The following is a 19,803-nucleotide window of genomic DNA, read 5'->3' as shown; positions in this document are numbered from 1 at the left end:
AATTCGGATACATAGAGGCCAGTTTTTTAGGATCTAAATGCCATCTATAAAACATCTTATAAAAGTTTTCTCTCAAATTCTGGGCTTGTGTAAATTTTACATTTCTTACCCATATCTTTTCCCATGTATCCAGCATTATTGGTTCTTCAAAATTTTGTGCCCACTTTATCATGCAGTCTTTAACTAATTCTGTTTCCGAATCCATTTCTATTAATACATTATATAGTCTCTTTATATGCATTGGACTTTGATCCCTAATTTGTTTTAGTAAATTATCCTCATTTTGCGTAAAACCTTTATTTTTGAAGAGCCAGGAGAAGAAGCAGACAGGTCAGAATGGAGGAGGCCCGGGCCAGAAGAAAGGATGGTATAAAAAGTGTGATGATTTCCATTGGTACTCTTGTGCATTATGCAAGGGGAAAGTAGAGCCAATTGGTTTAAATCCTTGGAAAGGACCACACTTTGGAGGAAACTGCTCAGCCTATTGAATATATATTTGTCAGAAAGAAGAAATACTGCTGGTTTCCCAGCAGGCCTCCCTGCAGGATTCCCACCAAATTAAGTAATAGTGTTATTTATAACATCCTCTATATAAATGGGTGGTTATTTTTAATCTGCAAGTGGAAAAGATATTCTTGTCGTCACAGAACTAGAGATTTGATTTTGTTCTCAATGGAAGCCAGAGGCATGTTAGAGGATGACAATTATTTGCAACAGTGGCTCACTTTGCTAATTGTACATCCAATTTCTTTTAAAGCAAGCATGTTTAGCTGGGGAATTCTGGGAGTTGGAGTTTACAAACCTTAAAGTTGCCACAGTTGGGCACCTGTTTTCAAGTGAATTACAAAGGAGTTTGGAAGATCATGCTTGGGATCAGTGGTGGGATTCAAATCATTTACCAACCAGTTCTCTGCCCTAATGACTAGCTGGGTAGGCGGGGCTCGGTGGTCATGTGATCATGTGGGCATGTCCAAGTCAATGTCACTCAGGTCAATGGGCACTTCGCCTTAGTTGTTACAATGGTAATAAGGGTTAACTGGAGAGGCAGTTTCTGTAAGCAGGGCAATAAAGATTAGGCTAGAAACAACACCAGAATGTTTCCTTCCTTACAGGATCAGCCCTGTAAAGTAGAAAAAAACAAAATGAAATTTCTTCCAACAACCGGTTCTCCGAACTGCTTAGAAAGTTACCAACCGGATCTCCTGAATAGGTGTGAACTGGCTGAATCCCACCACCGCTTGGGATATCTCCAGGAAGTTGGTTTCTTAAACTAAGAACAACTTTGGTGTTAACGATATAACTACCTACTTGTATTTTTAAATGTTAAACTTTTAATTGATGTTCTGTGGCTTTTGTGGATGAAAATCATTCAGTGTGACAAAAACAGATGATACGCACATTATGGTAAATGAATAAGGATTTGCCTCACTCAAAAGATGGAATGATTATTCAGCAGATCCACTACTGGCTTGGCAGATGCACACAAAAAGTACTTCGTCAGACTGAAAGAAGCCATTAGTCCTGGGCCATCATTTTTGTTGGTGCCAGTTATCAGGGATAACAGAACTGTTGCATCTACAGATGTCATATGAGTTGAAAATAAGAGGATAACCTCTTAACAACGAAAAAAAGAAAAAGAAATTTTAGGTATTGATTGGAATACTTGGCTTTGCAATAGCAGTTATGAAAGCAACCTTGAAATTCAGCCATTATCAAAGATGAGTTTGTGTTCTGACCCCACTCCTCCATCCAGGAACGAAAGCCGAAACCAACGTAAATGAGAAGGTTTCTTTTAATCAGTCAAGACTCTCGTCGGCTGCAAGCCACATAAACAAAGAGATAAGCACTCTGGCAGCAAGTCCTACAAAACGTGGCAGCAATGCAAACAAACTCTGGCAGCAATAGCAATAGCAGTTAGACTTATATACCGCTTCATAGGGCTTTCAGCCCTCTCTAAGCGGTTTACAGAGTCAGCATATTGCCCCCAACAATCCGGGTCCTCATTTTACCCACCTCGGAAGGATGGAAGGCTGAGTCAACCTTGAGCCAATGAGATTTGAACAGCCGAACTGCAGAACTGCAGTCAGCTGAAGTAGCCTGGAGTGCTGCATTTAACCACTGCGCCACCTCGGCTCCAGCCTGCCAAGTTTGTTTCTTGTTAGTCCTTAACGTTGACTTCTGCAGAAAGGCGTGGCACAAGCAGTCTCTTTTCTAATCAGGAGAGGATCTTAATGAGCATCAGCTGAGTGTAATCACCTCTTGTAATTACGCCGTTGTTCTTGACGCTGAGTAGCCCTTTGACGGCGTGCATCCCGGAACAACTCACAGGTGTTTTCTGGATCACTCACTCTTGTCTCCTCCCCACTGATCCAAGGCTCAGATGCCACCTGGTGGCCAACCAGTCTCTCCTCGCCCTGCTCGGAGTCGGAACCCTGTCCAGGGTCCTCCACCTCCTCCAGGGCCGACTCATAAGACCCCTCGCTGTCAGAGTCTGCGGCATCTCCAACGGCTCCTGCCGGGCCACAACAGTTTGCAATGCTGACAAGGCTGCAAAAGGAAGACAATGAACTCTTATCACTAAAAATATAATTTCAAATTAATCAGACTGTGGATCAGATTAATATCCCCCATTACAGTGTTTACTTCTGGTCATGGTACTTGGGAAGAATTCAACAAACTTGAAATGGTCAGAGCCAGAGGTGGGTTGCTCCCGTTTCGGCCCGGATCGGAGGAACCGGTAGTGGTGGCGGTAGTACATGCGCAGAAGTATCGCGCGCACAAGTGAACCAGTAGTTTAAAAAATGGAAACCTGGTCAAAACATTGTCAGAAGACTGATGTGTACATTCTATAAGAAAGGTTTGAGGGATCTCAATATGTATAGCGGAGGAAGATACTCTTCAAATTCTGAAAGGTATGCCACACGGAAGAAGACAGACGGCAGCTGAATATTAGGGAATATTAAGGAAAACTTCCAAGATAAGAACAATTTGACAAGTTGCCTGGCGAATTCTGGGAGTTGAATTCAAGAGGTCTTAAATTTGCTGAGCTCGGACGTCTCTATTCTAAGCCATTCTCTCAGCCATGCAGTCAGGCTGGAACCTAAGATTTATTCTTCTTGAACAGATAGGATTCGTTAAAAGAATATCTTTTTTTTTTTAGAGTAGGAATAATTGTAGTTAAAACAGCAGACATGAGATCTAGATGCTGCCTTTAAAAATTCAGAAGATTCAGAGTATTTTTCTCTAAATATTCTAAATAGTGATTCCCCCCCCCCCCAAGATTCCTTATCACTTTGTAATTACTGAAACTGGACACAAGGGGTCACTGGGCCACCTGTCAAAGCACAGTCTCCCTATGTAATCTTTTTTTTTAATATATATTTTTATTCTTTTTCTTAAAAAAAAGAAAAGAAAACAACACATCAAAACAAAAGCAAGAAAAAAAAACAACTTTCCTCCATTTCATCAAGCGTGTCGTTTGGTTACAAGTTTTTGTGCATCAATTCTTAAGATTAAGAATAACATCACTGGTTTTGCATTAAACATAACTGAATATTTCGCTGTCATTGAGCATTATGCGTTCAAATTACCATTAATATTCTTCCATTTGTAACAATCCTTATTTCCTTGAATTCATAATTATCTATCAAATAACAATAAGTCTTTAAAGTATTATAATATCACCTATCTCCAAGGAGAAAAAGCGGAGATTAGAACAAAGAATTCCCATTAATTTATAATATACATTCATATTTTTAATTGACCATAATGTCACCTATCATCCAGAGTTCCAAAAATAGTTTTCTATTATAAATTATTAATCCATATAGTGGTTAAGTATTTCAATTCATATGTATATCAATTGTTCATTACATCATCATTGGTCTGTTGAATATACAAAGATCTTTCTAATATAAAATGGTCACTACATACAATTATACCAAAGTGTTCAAATCATCCCACTCCTATACATTGAGATCATTATTGTCCTTTATATATCATCTGAATAGTGCTCTATATCATAGCAAGAAAAAAAACTTCATAACAATAACTATAACTTTCTATTACTACATAAGTAAACAGTTTCATTCCCAGGTTTTTTTTATCTAACCATTGGTAAAACAAGTTCCATACTTTATAATATTGCTCACCCTCTTGTTCTCTAATTTCAAATGTGAGCTTACTCATTTCAGCACATTCCATTATTTTCCAAATAGTTTCCTCCTGTGATGGTACTTTCTCGTTTTTCCAATTTTGGGCAAATACAATTCTAGCAGCTGTTAAAACATTTATGATCAGGTATTTCAAGTCCTTAGGTGGCGCAGTGGTTAGGGTGCAGTACTGCAGGCCACTTCAGCTGACTGTTATCTGCAGTTCAGCAGTTCTAATCTCACCGGTTCAAGGTTGACTCAGCCTTCCATCCTTCCGAGGTGGGTGAAATGAGGACCCAGACTGTGGGGGCGATATGCTGACTCTGTAAACCGCTTAGAGAGGACTGAAAGCCCTATGAAGCGGTATATAAGTCTAACTGCTATTGCTATTGCTATGTTTCTGGTATTATTCCCAATAAAAAGAGTTCCGGTTTTAAGTCTATGTGTTTATGTATCATTTTCTCCAACCACAGGTGGATTTTAGTCCAATATCTTTTAGCTTCAGTACAAGTCCGCCACATGTGGTAGTATGTGCCCGGCGTCTGATGACATTTCCAACATTTTTCGGATTTATTCTTGGACATTCTTGCAATTCTCGTTGGGGATAGGTGCCACCTGTAAAACATCTTATACAAGTTCTCTTTATATGCAGTTGACATTGTCAATTTATAGTTTTGAGTCCACAGTTTTTGCCATTTCTCTAAGTCAATCCCATGCCCAATGTAATCTTCAAACAGTTCTTCAACACTCTTCTTCATGTTCCTCTTGCATTTGCTGCTGATTGAAGATTATAATTCTTCACAAACCACCCCCAACCCCGCCCCTTGTTAAGAAAGACTGATTGTTGCATGGGGATTCTTTTAAGAATTAGTGCTGAGGAGGAAAGAGGCTATTCTCCATTCCCAATATATCGTGACTACCATCCGAATGCTAGAACCCTCATGCTAAAATCAGGTTTTAAACTAACCTCTTCTGATATCAGAGAAGGTTTCACTGTTCAGGCTTAAAACATCCGCCATAGTTAGCAAAGTTCCGCCAAAATTCAAATAATGACAATAGCAGCCTGTGTACAGGCACAGGTAGAATCAGGAGAAGAACTAAAGAAAAACAAACAAACCAGAGAGCTTAAGCTCTGGAATTAAGGTGTAAAGGCAAAAGATTTGAAATTCAAGAATATAGACAGGGAAGGACTCCAAACTACATTGGCTGAAGAAGTAGAGAACAAGATATCAAGTGGCAAAGGCTAGAAGAAAGTAAGAGTGTTACAGTATATTCTGCACCGCTAATGTTCAAATGAGGATTTATTTGAAATTCTGGAACAATTGGGAAGAAACTGTTTTAATTTCCCCTGCTACCATCTCTCTATACAGTGTATTATTAAAACTCTTGTGTGTGTTTGTAACTTTCGTTGGGCAAAATTCAAAAGGATTAGGGTAACAATTATTGAATCAAGGTAACTCAAATGGGCTATATGTCAAAATGCTGGGACTCTTAACTCCCCTGGAAATGATATTTGGGGAAGTTCAAGGTCATTTCAGTGTCACCAAATTTTCTAGAGAGTTGCCCCTGCATGGCCCCATGGGAGTCTGACAACCAATCAGAATACATTTTTTACACAGGAACAGGAAACAGAGAGGTGGGACTGAACAGGTTATAAAAAGCCTAGCAAGCCTGCCTCTCAGCCCTTCTCCTCCTTCTCCAGAGATGGGTTCCTACCAGTTCGCACCTATTCGGTAGAACCGGTTCATCAAATCTACCGAACCGGTTAGAAGAGGTTCCACCAGTGGACCCGGAAAGCAGGCCACACCTACAGAAGAGGTTCCAAAGTTTTTTGAAACCCACCAGTGGTCCTTGGATATGATTATTCTACACTGTCATGCTCATATTTATAAAACTCAGTGCCTCTGTGAAAGGTAAGGATGACTACTGCGTTTGTGGCGCAATGAGAACATTGCGTGTGTTGAAGTTGTTTTAACGCAAACCAAAGATGCCTTTTAAAAAACAAGTTTACATCATATTCTTATGCATGCCAGTGCTGTGTGGGAGGTAATTTAAGGTGGTTCTGACAAGTGTCGTCGGCATCTTCATATCCGGTCACATGGGCGGCAAGCCACTCCCATCCGGTCACATGGGCGGAAAGCCACTCCCACAAAGGAGGCCACACCCACAGAGTAGGTTTGAACAATTTTTCAAACCCACCACTGGCCCAGATACACTTTCCAGGTACTTCCAGGGGCGGGGTGGGGGGGGGGTTCAAGTGTTTCCAGTCCAATGCTTTTTGAGGAATGCCTGCCTACCTCCCTAGAGGGGAAAAAAAGCAAAGGAAATCTAGGAAGATTAAAGGTATCCTGGAGAGGGAAGATGAAAGAAGGCTGTTGGAATCAGTCTTACTAGTTGTGTATGGATATTTTAGACTGCCCCATAATCAGAATCATGGCATTTTGTGGCTGTACCCTACAACCTATTCTCAAAATCCAATCCAATCGGCTGCCATCCTCAAATAGCATTGCCGTACTTCAGCATCCCTTAAAGTTTAATTAGCCTGATAACTGCTTAATTGCAGCTAGTATAATTGCTGTTATGCTAGAACCAGAAACAGGTCGTTCCCTTCTGTTTTACTGATCCAAAAGGGTCTGTTTGTTAATTGTCTGGAGGTCATCCAAAAGAATTCCATCAACATCTTCCCTCTCAAGGCAAACAGCTGCAAAGACTGAGAAAGTGTAGCGTCTATTCAGATAGAGATGAGGGTTTTTTTAAAAAAAAATATTAAAGCTATTGTTAACTCTGAAAGTACCATATTAGAGGCAGTTGAGAATAAAATAAATCAGCTGGAACACCAAGTAAACTCTGGATAATCTGATTTAATGAAATGTAATAAGATAATTCAGGCCAAAGTAATAGAGCAGAAGTATCCAACCTTGGCAAATTTAAGACTTATTGTATTTATTACATTTCTATGCGGCCCTATTCCCGGAGGGACTCAGGGCGGCTTACAAACCAAAGTAGGGAGGGGGAATACAAACAGGGGGGAAAGATAACGGACAAACAACTACAAACAATTTAAAAGGCACTCAACAACCACACAATTCGAGCGGGGGCGGGGCACCCGTCAGCCCCAGGCCTGTCGGAACAACCAGGTTTTAAGGGCTTTTTCGGAAAGCCTGAAGGGTGGTGAGGGTCCGAACCTCCACGGGGAGCTCGTTCCAGAGGGCCGGAGCAGCCACAGAGAAGGCCCTCCTCCGGGTGGTAACCAATCGGCATTGGCCAGTAGATGGAATTCAGAGGAGGCCTAATCTGTGGGATCTAATAGGTCTGTTGGAGGTAATTGCCAGCCCTTTCCTTCAGCAGAATATTAGAGTAGTGGATTATTATTTTCAATCACAGAAAATAAGAAAGGTGTGTAGATTGTGTTTAATATTTCCTTATCTACAAAGGCCCAAAGGCAGTCCTCCTAAAACAGGAAAGTCCAGACAAATTAAAATCTTGGCCCCTGCCAAGACCCATTTCTCTATAGATTTTTTTCCCCCAAATATAAAATAAAAACCATTTTAAAACACTTTAAAACGAGCTTTAGTTGATTATAAAATAAAAACCTTCTTAAAAACGTTAATGATTTTTAACTAGCCTGGACTTTTCTGTTTTAGGTGGAATGTCTTTGGCCAGGAAATATTAAATACAACCTGAGCATCTTTCTTTTGTTATGTGATTAAAAATAATAATCCAGAATCTAGTATTCCAGTGAAGCAAATATAAGCCTGGCTTACAAATTCTGGGAGTTGAAGTCCATAAGCCTTAAAGTTGCCAAAGTTAGACACCAGTTTTGCTTCTGGATCCAGTTCAAGGTGTTGCCAATCTCTTTGTTTTGAAATATTTTTTTGCTGCTGTGGAAAAGGAAAAAGGGAAAGGGAAAGGGAAAAGAGGAAAGGAAAGGAAAGGAAAAAGAAAAGAGGAAAGGAAAGAAGAAAGGAACGGAAATATTTTGAAAGTGTATAGTTCAAAAGATCGTTTGCAAGATATAATATAGCTCCCTATAAATGTCCCCTAATTCTGAATTTTTTTTTTAAATTAAAAGTATTTTAAATATGTCTAATTATCTCATTATATAATAGAATGGAGAAGCTCTTAGCTTCCCAAATAGCAATAAATGATTTGAAATGAGTCATGATGAACTATTCCCTGGTCCATCACAAAATGAGCTGGACCATTTCTCAGGCTTAAATCTGGCCATGAAGAAGTGCAACAGGTGATCTTTGCACAACCTTTTTTATTGCACAACCTATTAATCTGTGCCAGATTCTGTTGTGGCCCAGCAGGAGCCGTTGGAGCTGCCACCAGACTCCGACAGCGAGGGGCCCGATGAGTCGGCTCTGGAGGATGTGGAGGACCCTGGACAGGGTTCCGACTCCAAGCAGGGTGCAGAGAGGCTGGTTGGCCACCAGGAGGCACCTGAGCCTTGGACCAGTGGGGAGGAGACTAGGGAGAGTGAGCCGGAAGCCAGTAGTGAGTTGTTCTTGGATACACGCCATCAAAGAGCTAATAGGTGTCAGGAACAATTATGCAATTACAGGAGGTAATTGCACTCAGCTGGTGGTCATTAGGCTCCTCTCCAGTCTATAAAAAGCTACTTGTGCACACGCCCCTCTTTGCAGAAGTCAACACAGAATCGAATGTCAGAGAACTTTGTGTGAGCTTGGCAGGCTGGATTGCTGCCAAGCCTTATCTGTGTTCATTGCTGCCCAAGCTTGTCTGTGCTGGGTTGCTGCCAAAGACCTGTTTGTCTGTTAATTAAATGCCGTAATTTATCTCTGGCTCAGAGTGTGCTTTGGTGTGGAATGAGGGGGGGGGGGTCAGAACAGATTCCTATATGTTTAATGAAGTGTGAAAGGAATTGTTAGCTAGATGCAACTGTATATGTACTGAAGTCCCTAAATTCTGCTGTGTTGTGAGCACCAGTGTCGTAGAGTTCTACAATCCCCGGAATAAGCATTATTTCCATCATAAAAATTAGGCTGGCTATTAGCATCAGGGATCATCATTGATATATAACTGCTAAGGGTGCTTCCCCAGCAGGTAGTTGCCTCTCCTTTGGGCTCGTGACACATTATTATTATTATTATTACACAATTGTATCACAGCGGCCAGTTGTTTCGCCAGATTTGGCATTGGTTACTAGTCGGGCCCCACCCAGGGGCCTAGGACGTCGTAACGTATTTTCGCAATATGCGTGCAGATCCAAGCAGTGCGGCTTTTTGCATTTGACTGATGGTGATTTTGTCAATTTTTAACTGTTTTAAATGTAATTCCAGTGCTTTTGGAATAGCACCCAGTGTGCCAATTACCACTGGAATTATCACTGCTGGTTTGTGCCATAGTCGTTGAATTTCGATTTTTAAGTCCTGGTATCTTGCGATTTTTTCATGTTCCTTCTCGGCGACCCTGCTATCACCTGGTATTGCGATGTCTATGATTGTGACCTTATTTTTCTCAACCAGTGTGATGTCTGGTGTATTATGTGCCAGTATTTTGTCCGTTTGTATACAGAAATCCCACAAGATCTTGACCATCTGATTTTCGGTGACTTTTTCAGGCTGATGTTCCCACCAGTTTGTTGCTGTTTTAATATTATAATTTTTGCACAAATTCCAATGGATCATTTGTGCTACTGAATTGTGCCGCAATTTATAATCAGTCTGCGTGATTTTTTTACAGCAGCTGAGTATGTGATCAACAGTTTCATCAGCTTCTTTGCAAAGTCTGCATTTGACATCATCAGAGGATTTTTCGATTTTGGTCTTAATGGCATTTGTGCGGATAGCTTGTTCTTGCGCAGCCAGGATTAGTGACTCTGTTTCTTTCTTTAATGTACCTGCTGTTAACCATAACCAAGTTTTTTCACTTTCCACTTTATCTTTTATTTTTTCCAGAAATTGGCCATGCAATGCTTTGTTCTGCCAATTCTCCATTCTTGATTTTATCACATCTTTTCTGTATTCTTGTTTTGTCTGTTGGACCTTCAATAGATTTTTGTTCTTTACTTCAATTAATAGGTGTTCTTGACTTTCTTTTAAATAATCAGCCAGTGCATGTTTTTCTTCTTCAACTATTTTCTTCACTTGTAATAATCCTCTGCCACCTGATTTTTGGGGCAGATATAGTCTATCAGTATCACCACGTGAATGTAAAATGTAGTGCATTGTCATTAGTTTCCTGGTTTTTCGGTCCAAAATGTCCAAATCAGCTTGTGTCCAGTTAACTATACCAGCTGTGTATCTTATAACTGGTATTGCCCAGGTATTTATGGCCTTGATTGTATTTCCACCATTCAATTTAGATTTCAAAATTTTCCTAACTCTGTTGGTGTACTCTCCCCTGACAATAGTTTTTACTTCTCCATGATTGATGTTATCCAACTGCAGAATGCCTAAATATTTGTAGGCTTCATTTTCATTGCATTTAATTAGTTGGCCATTGGGCATTTCAATTCCCTCATATGTAGTGATTTTGCCCCTTTTTTATGGATCCAGTGGTGCATTTTCCCATGCCAAACTGCATTGAAATATCGGTGCTGAATACTCGGACTGTGTTTGTCAGTGATTGGATTTCTATTCCTGACTTTCCATAGAGTTTCAAATCATCCATATATAATAAATGAGAAATTTTTTCAGCTTCTTTGGCTGTTTGGTAGCCTAATTTCATTTTTTTAAAAGATTACTGATAGTGGGATCATCACAATTATCATCACAATAATGATGATAATAACAATCATAATAATAATAATAGTTGTTGTTGTTGTTGTTGTTGTTGTTGTTGTTGTTGTCTGAGCAACTAATGAAATGAGCCAGGAACATCATCAACATTGGATGTGTTACTCATACCCCACTTCTTCACTGGGAATGGCTGGTGCCATTTCATCCCAAATTGAGAGCAAAGGAAATTGACTCTGACAAGGGGGTGATGTTAATGTGCCCCAGACACATTACAGAGTCATTATTAGAAACAAGACACCAGTAGATGCCATAAATAGACAGAGCCCATAAAGTCAGTAAGTAGCTTTTAAAAACAAATTAAAATGGTCAAATCTTGCAAGAACAGCAAAATCTTTTAAGATTCAAAGTTAGGCTATAAAATCATGTGGAATTCTTTTACATTGCTTCGTACCCACCAAATTTGGAATCTGGCCAGTCTTGGCATGAAATCTCAGTATTTGGAAGCTTCTATAAGGAAGGTTGCATATTCATGACAAATATGTTTTTGAGGCATGGGGGGGGGGGGGCATAAAATAATATTTTTCCAATGATTTTTTTTAAAGCGTTCTCATATGGTAGAATTTACTGTTTCAAATGATAAAATCCCCTACAATGGGGGGTGATTATTTTAATACCACAAATAGTCCATTCTGGATCATCAGAACTTCCTGAATCCTTTTCAAAGGCAGAACTGTATAAAATGTGCATGTGTAGTCCAGGTGTAATAATGTTTGTTTCTTTAGTGAGAAAATAGTCTTTAAATGAGATTAATCCAACAATCAGGGAAATTTGCTAGATGCAAATTGAAGCCTCTTATCAATTATCAGAAAATATGCCATACATCTGCATTTGTAAAGAGCTATTACACCTCTGGAACAGCCATAAATATACAATGTTTAAATTTGTCTGATTCATTTTTTGACTGGCATTATAACTCAATTGCCCTCCAACACTTCCTTGAATAGAAGTTTCATCAGAAAGGATGCATCTGTCTCCATTTTATAATATAAGGTTCATTTCATCTGCGAAACAGACCAAAATATGCCTCTATCTTTTACAATTCAATTAGCACATAAAGTGCAGGATAATGATCTTGATTTCATAGTCATGCTGGCCTAGCACTATGCAACATTGTACTCAGGGTGGGATTCAAAAACTTTTACTACTGGTTCTGTGGTTGTGGCTTTATGGGCATGGCAGGGGAAGGATACTGCAAAATCCCCATTCCCTCCCTGTTCTGACCCCCCTCGTCCCACACCAACACACTCCAGGTCAAAGATAAGTTACGGCATTTAATTAACAGACAGACAGGTCCTTGGCAGCAATCCAGCACAGATAAGCCCTGGCAGCAATCCAGCCTGCCAAGCTCATAATAATGTTTTCCAACATTAGTTCCTGTGTTGACTTCTGCAAGAGGGGTGTGTGCACAAGCAGTCCTTTTATAGTCTGGAGAGGAGCCTAATGACCACCAGCTGAGTGCAATTACCTCCTGTAACTGTGCAACTGTTCCTTATGCCTATTAGCTCTTTGGTGCCCGGCATCCAGGAACAACTCACTGCTGACGTCAGGCTCACACTCCCTTGTCTCCTCCCCACTGGTCCAAGGCTCAGGCACCTCCTGGTGGTCAACCAGCCTCTCTGCGCTCTGCTCGGAGTCGGAACCCTGTCCAGGGTCCTCCACATCCTCCAGAGCCGATTCATAGACCCTCTCGCTGTTGGAGTCTGGTGGCAGCTCCAACATTTCCTGCTGGGCCACAGCACCTCCCCAGCCCACTAACCTGCTTTCCAGTTCTGTTCTCCTGTTCAGGGCAACAAAAGAAGATCGGCTGGGAGGCTGGGAGGCAGCAGGGGCGGGGCCAACCAATTTGCCAGTTCTCTGAACTACTCAAAATTTCTACTGCTGGTTCTCCAGAAACTGTGAGAACTGGCTGAATACCACCTTTGATTGTACTGTACATGTTTGGGGTACTCATGGTTTTTATGATCCATGGTATTTATGGCCTTTGGTGCAACAGCTCTCTACAAAAGTCCATGCTCCTTTTTCCTCCTCTTGTCAAAATGGCTGCTAACAGCTTGAAGCAGAAAATGTTTGGTATGTCCTCAGCGCAGGAATTACCGTACATTTCTTAATCAAATTAATCTGTAGTTGAATGTGATCCTCCTTTGTTATTCACTTCAACCACTCCATGTAGCTCTTGATGAATGAAACATAGACTACAGAAAGAACATCCTCACAAGCAGGACATTGAAGACTGAAGAGTTAAAAACATGCCAAATGAGATGCCCCTTCACTGTTTTTCTGAAAGGAGAAGAAGGAAATGTCAAATGCTTCTCTCAAGGGGGTATATTGTATACCCTGTAGTCTATGTGTTAGCTGTGTAAAAAATAAAAGTCTTTACATTATGAAACTATCTATGGAAAGGAGAGGTTTCGCTACATGAAAATTTTGTTTTAATCAAACTACAGCATTTATTTCCTCCTCCAGTAAGATTTCAAAATCATTTTTTTTTATTTGGAGAAGGGAAAGGGGAGGAAGGAAAATATACCCAACAATCCATGGAAGAAAAAAAACCCGAAACATTTAGTAAATCTCATTGTTCCTGATTGTCAATGTATCTTTCCCAATTCCATGCCTTTCTGTGTATTGGACTAAAGTTCACATTATCCCCTTGACCTTGCTACCTTAGGTCGATGAGAACAGAGGTGGGTTCCTACCAGTTCACACCTATTTGGTAGAACCGGTTCGTCAAATCTACCGGACCGGTTAGAAGAGGTTCCACCAGTGGACCCCAAAATCAGGCCACACCTACAGAAAAGGTTCCAAATTTTTTTGAAACCCACCTCTGCTAAAGGGTTAGGGGTGCAAGGATCTTGTAACTTGACAGCTTTAAGACTTGCATGCTTCAATGCCAGAGTTCCTGAGCCAACGTGACTGGAGGAGGAATTCTGGGAGTTGAAGTCCCCAAGTCTTAAAGCTGTCAGGTTTGAAGACCTCTAGTTTTTTTTTCCAAAGGGTTAGGGGTGCAAGGATCTTGTTAACTTGACAGCTTTAAGACTTGCATGCTTCAATTCCAGAGTTTTTGAATAGCTACTTGGACCAACCTAAGTACTAATTCATAATTTCATATCCGGTCACATGGGTGGCAAGCCACTCCCACAGAGGAGACCACACCCACAGAGTAGGTTCGAACAATTTTTGAAACCTACCACTGGATGAGGAGTATACCCTAATATATCTAGATGTCATTACATGAAGGGTGACTTGCTTAAAGCTTCATTATTCAATCCTGTTTTCACTACCATGTGGGTCAAGGGCCCACTCTGATTTCCACCACTCTTGTGTAAACCTGAATGCAGTCAACAACAGCTGCACAGAGAAATTCTTTTATACAAGCTCCTTTGAACTGGAGGATGTAGAAGGACATTCAAGTGAAGCATGCTAAGAACATCTGGGCTGCATGTCAAGTATAACAGCTGTCCCAAGCTGCTTTCCTCCAGATGTGTTGGGAGTTTGGGGAAATGCTGTTATGATCTATCAGTAGGGAAGGCTACAAACTGCACAAAGGTAATATATCCTTTGCAGGTGAACTTACCTGTCACCTTATCTACTCACCTGTCCTTCCCTTAGTTTATGGTGTTTCAACTAATAATGGGAGGATAAATAGGGAAACCAGAAAAACTCTCATAACATCTAATGAAGGGCATGGCTTTGCCGATTTTTATAGAAGGCAGAGGAGATGAACTTGAAGAATAGGAGGAAGAACTACTATCAAGGCAACCGTCAGATAAAAGGGGCTGAGCCCAGGCCAAGAAAATAACTTGAGAAAACATCTCAGATTCACATAAAAATTAAAGGAAGGAGGGATAAGCACATTCAGATTTGCAAGAATAACAATAGTACTGACTATACTGTATATAGTAACTACGCTAGTTACAGTTACAAAAGTTAGCTGTAGTTGATATGTAGCAATTTCCCTAATAGAGCCAAGGTGGCGCAGTGGTTAAATGCAGCACTGCAGGCTACTGCTAGATCAGCAGTTCAGCGGTTCAAATCTCACCGGCTCAGGGTTGACTCAGCCTTCCATCCTTCCGAGGTGGGTAAAATGAGGACCCAGATTGTTGGGGGCAATATGCTGACTCTCTGTAAACCGCTTAGAGAGGGCTGAAAGCCCTATGAAGCGGTATATAAGTCTACTGCTATATTACCTACTGTTTCAATATTCCTAAGTAGGATTCAGTACCACATTGAATATATGGGAAATGGCTCAATACAAATGTTCATTGGTTAAGAACATTCTAAATTCTTGCTTAATGAGTACACTACATAGAAATATTTAAAATAATACTTACAAAAAACGCCCGATATATTGTACACTTTAAAAAAAATTGTAAACAAATATTTGCAGTATTCTATCTTCTTTCCCGTTTGTATTTAACTGTATTTATTTATTTATTTCTGCTTATCTATTTATCTTTAAGTGCATATTTTAAAATTTACCGTAATGATTAAAAAGAAACCCCAAAACAAGAATTAGGTTTGGAATCATATCATACATGACTACGTTATACACTTTAGAAAATAATACTTTCAAAATTGACAAAATTAATATATATAATGGTTATCCAACATCATCTTAAAAACTTCCAGTGTTGGAGCATTCACAACTTCTGGAGGCAACTTATTCCACTGAATAATTGTTCTAACCATCAGAAAATCTCTCCTTAGTTCTAAGTTGCTTCTCTCCTTGATTAGTTTCCACCCATTGCTTCTTCTCCTACCCTCAGGTGCTTTGGAGAATAGTTTAGACTCCCTCTTCTTTGTGGCAACTCCTGAGATATTGGACCACTGCTATCATGTCTCCCCTAGTCTCTCTTTTCATTAAACTAGACCTACCCAGTTCCTGCAACCGTTCTTCATATGTTTTAGCCTCCAGTCCCCTAATCATCTTTCTTGCTCTTCTCTGTATTTTTTTTCTTGAGTCTCCACATCTTTTTTATATCATGGCAACCAAAACTGGATGCATTCCATGGTCTTCAAGGGGGTTCTACCAAGAGCCATTCTGCAGCATATTTCTTGGCTGCTTCTTCCTTTACTGTCGATCTTTTGATTCTAAAAGGCAGGCGCTATTTAGTAAATCTAAGCATTCTGATTTTTAAAATATTACTTTCTTTCGCCAGCCTTCAAGGGATCTAAGTAGTTTTATACGTGTCTTCTGAAGACGCGCAACCTCACACTTTCCACAACCAGCAAGAGGAAAAAGAGATGTCCTTGCCTGAAAAGGAGTTGTTATTTAGTTCCAGCCTAATCAGAAGAAAACCACCCTTTCTTACATCGTATTGCTGAACAATGAACACAAGGCTCATTTGTTGGAGTGACCCTTTCCAAAGTTCCCTTTCTCTGCTCACTGCTGACTTCACAAGCCTAATGTCACAACATCTTCACCTTTTCCCTAATGCTAAGCGACGACCCAATGCCCCCCCACTGGAGATGCTTGTTTCCCCTCTACTCCCCTGCCTGTGTGGCAGCCTCGCTAAGTGCCCACACAAAAAGGCAACTTTTTCACAGGCAGCAGAGTCAGATTCAAAGGCCTGCCGGCCCTGTGGTCTGATCCTCTGAGTTTCAGATCACAGCCCTTTGAATGAAGGCTTTGGGAAAGGGAGGAGGGGCGGCGTCCCTCTCCAGCCCAACAACCAGCTCTTTCCCTGTTGTCCCTTTTATTCCTTCAGCTTGGAAAGTGAACTAACACCACAAGGGGTGGGGACGGGGGGGGGAGGTTCGAGGGTGGGGACGGGGGGGGGAGGTTCGAGGCCCAGTGGCTTGTTTTTGTGACTTGCTATTGCCACGCAAATGAAGGGAGGTGAGATATATTCGTAAACTCAGTGTTCGTTGCAAACACGATTACTTTCTTATGGGATCTTTTTTAAAAAAAGTTAGTAAATACCAAGTCAATTATTACGTTAAAAAGTGGATATTGCCAATAAGGATCCTTATAACTTTTTTTATTTAAAGAGTTTTAATAGATTTTACAAATGTTTCCCCTTCCCTCCCCCTGCCCCAACCCTACCCCCCATCCAACCCTCCCTCCCCCCAACCTCCCAGAGCAAAATACAGGGTATAAACATTTAAGAATCATACATTAAGATAAGCTAACTAACTATAGCATCCTACTTCCTCTTGTACTTTAACTCCCCTTTTTATTAAGCTAACTTTAGATAAATTGTAACATTCCTTGTTCATTCATTCCTAAGCTAGTTGAAATTTCTTAGTCCGATATTTATTTTGAATGTAGTCAATCCATCTTCTCTATTCCAGCTTGTATTTCTGATCTGAATGGTCCTTCAAATATGCTGAGATTTTGGCCATCTCTGCTAAGTTTACTACTTTTAATGTCCATTCTTGAATATTAGGCAATTCTTCCTTCTTCCAGTACAGGGCGGGGCATAACCTTTTCCTAGGGGGTCACAGCAACACTTGTAATAACAACACAAATAATTCATACACCATTCAAAAGCCCATCAAAAACTGAGTTTATTGACACGATTTAATAGTCAGTATGACCACCATTAGCCCTTCGAACATCATTCAAACGAGGTGGATAAGAACACAACAAATCTTCAAACAGTTCCGTTCGATTTTCCAGATTTTCCAGAGGGCGGGGCATAACCTTTTCCTAGGGGGTCACAGCAAGATCGACAGCAGTTTACAACTTCCGCGACACCTCATTTTAAAGCCCATAAAAAACTGAATTGAATGAGCTATTAAATGTTAAATTTGTTTCGGTTGAAACTTTGAGAATGAATTTGGAAACTGTGTTGAAAAATCTGGAAAATCGAACGGAACTGTTTGAAGATTTGTTGTGTTCTTATCCACCTCGTTTGAATGCTGTTCGAAGGGCTAATGGTGGTCATACTGACTATTAAATCGTGTCAATAAACTCAGTTTTTGATGGGCTTTCGAATGGTGTATGAATTATTTGTGTTGTTATTACAAGTGTTGCTGTGACCCCCTAGGAAAAGGTTATGCCCCGCCCTGTACTGCGCCACCAACAATCTTGTTGCCGATGTTAAGTTCAGAATCAAATTAGTCTCTATAACTGTACAGTCTGTAATTGTACCTAGCAAGAACAGCTGGGGAGTGAACTTTATCCTCTTTTTAAGAATATAAAAAACTATAGGCCTATTAGGATCCTTATAACTTTTTAAAAGCCAGATATACTTTCACAATATCTTTCAAGGGTGCTTTAAGCTTTTAATTAGTGAAATCAAGAGATTACTCACTGTATTCTGAAGCAGCTGAGCAATTTTTAATTGGTTGGACTGCAGATGAGGGGAGGATGTTCTGTTTTTGGGGTTCTCGCTTTCCTCACAATGGCAAGAGAAAAAAGATTGACAGTCTGGGTTGAGGAATGGAAGATCTGAAGTATTATTTCACTCCTTCTGCCAACACACCCTCAGTTTCAAAGATTCCTCTCCCACACCTATTTACTCTCAGCAAAGGAAATTTCCCCCTTTTTAAAAAAGGAAAAAAGAAAAAGAAAATCCTCCATGTGGAGGAAACTGAAGAAAAGCAACTCTGTCTGTGGAAAATGGAATTATTTCAAAAAAAATATTTCTCCCATAGGATTCTGTGAGAAAATACAATCACTCTCAGATGATGATGAAGAAGAAGAAGAAGATGATGATGATGGTCTTTTTAAAATGTAAGGTGGGTATATCTATGGAGTTGCTTATCATAGCTGGTGTTATATTTTTTTTAACAAACTACCCAACTATGCTTGTTTCTCCCTCTTTATTTATTTTATTTAAAGTGTTTAGTCATGCAAAAGCTTTAAAATATGTCATTATCCAATGTTTTCCATGTGAAAATTAGGGTTCAGCAGAGACCTCCCATTCTGCATCAAAGGTCCAATCCAATTGCCTTGTAATATCATGTCTCATCATCCTTTGCCCAGGAAATGGCCCATCCTGTCATAGATCAGTCGGGGAGGAGAAGGGACAGCTCCAGAGGATGATTCAAGAAAAATACAACTCTGTCTTTCCAATATTATACAGCACGGAAAAATATTAACCTCTAACCGCACCTATAACTTTTTATTAAAATTTGCAGGAAAATTGTATTACAATTACAATTAAACAATGCATTACAATTAAATTGTCATGCATTGTGGTATACCAAATTTTACAGAAAATTTTGCAAGGATTTTCAAATTACATTCCATTAAACATCTCTTCAAATTTCCATGTGAAATGTTTTGTTTTGAAATTAAATGCAATAAACCGCCGATGAGTAGTTCACAAAGTGAGGGAGACATTTTGAGCCAAAAAGTTCAATAGTGTTGTTAATCAATAACTATGCCCCTTCTTAAATACAGCGGCAGAGGTGGGTTCCTACCAGTTCGCACCTATTCGGTAGAACCGGTTCGTCAAATCTACCGAACCGGTTAGAAGAGGTTCCACCAGTGGACCCGGAAATCAGGCCACACCTACAGAAGAGGTTCCAAAAATTTTTGAAACCCTCCACTGGTCCTTAGATATGATTATTCTACACTATCATGCTCATATTTATAAAACTCAGTGCCTCTGTGAAAGGTAAGGATGACTATTGTGTTTGTGGTGCAATCAGAACATTGCGTGTGTTGAAGTTGTTTTAACGGAAACCAAAGATGCCTTTTAAAAAACACATTGACATCATATCCTTATGCATGCCAGTGCTGTGTGTGAGGTAATTTAAGGTGGTTCTGACAGGTGTCGTTGGCATCTTCATATCCGGTCACATGGGCAGCAAGCCACTCCCATCTGGTCACATGGGCGGCAAGCCACTCCCACAAAGGAGGCCACACCCACAGAGTAGGTTTGAACAATTTTTGAAACCCACCACTGTACAGCAGAGCTGATTTTCATGAGTTC

At 40.2% G+C, this 19,803-nt stretch overlaps 1 long non-coding RNA gene across 1 annotated transcript in view; it reads right to left on the bottom strand.

Annotated features, from left to right (window-relative positions):
* Positions 1-1,817: 1,817 nt before the first annotated feature.
* Positions 1,818-19,803, bottom strand: part of LOC148044493 (uncharacterized) — a 1,189,713-nt gene continuing 1,171,727 nt past the window's right edge. The window contains exon 3 of the long non-coding RNA XR_015697557.1: positions 1,818-1,890. This is a non-coding gene — a long non-coding RNA (uncharacterized LOC148044493). The remainder of the gene's footprint in view (positions 1,891-19,803) is intronic.

Source organism: Thamnophis sirtalis, unplaced genomic scaffold (assembly GCF_051295495.1).
Source record: "Thamnophis sirtalis isolate CommonGarterSnake01/CBP01778 unplaced genomic scaffold, rThaSir2_p1.2 scaffold_8, whole genome shotgun sequence".
NCBI classification, from domain to species: Eukaryota; Metazoa; Chordata; class Lepidosauria; order Squamata; family Natricidae; genus Thamnophis; species Thamnophis sirtalis.
Note: the sequence above shows the minus strand (reverse complement) of the source record. Positions and strands in the feature narration are given on the sequence as shown.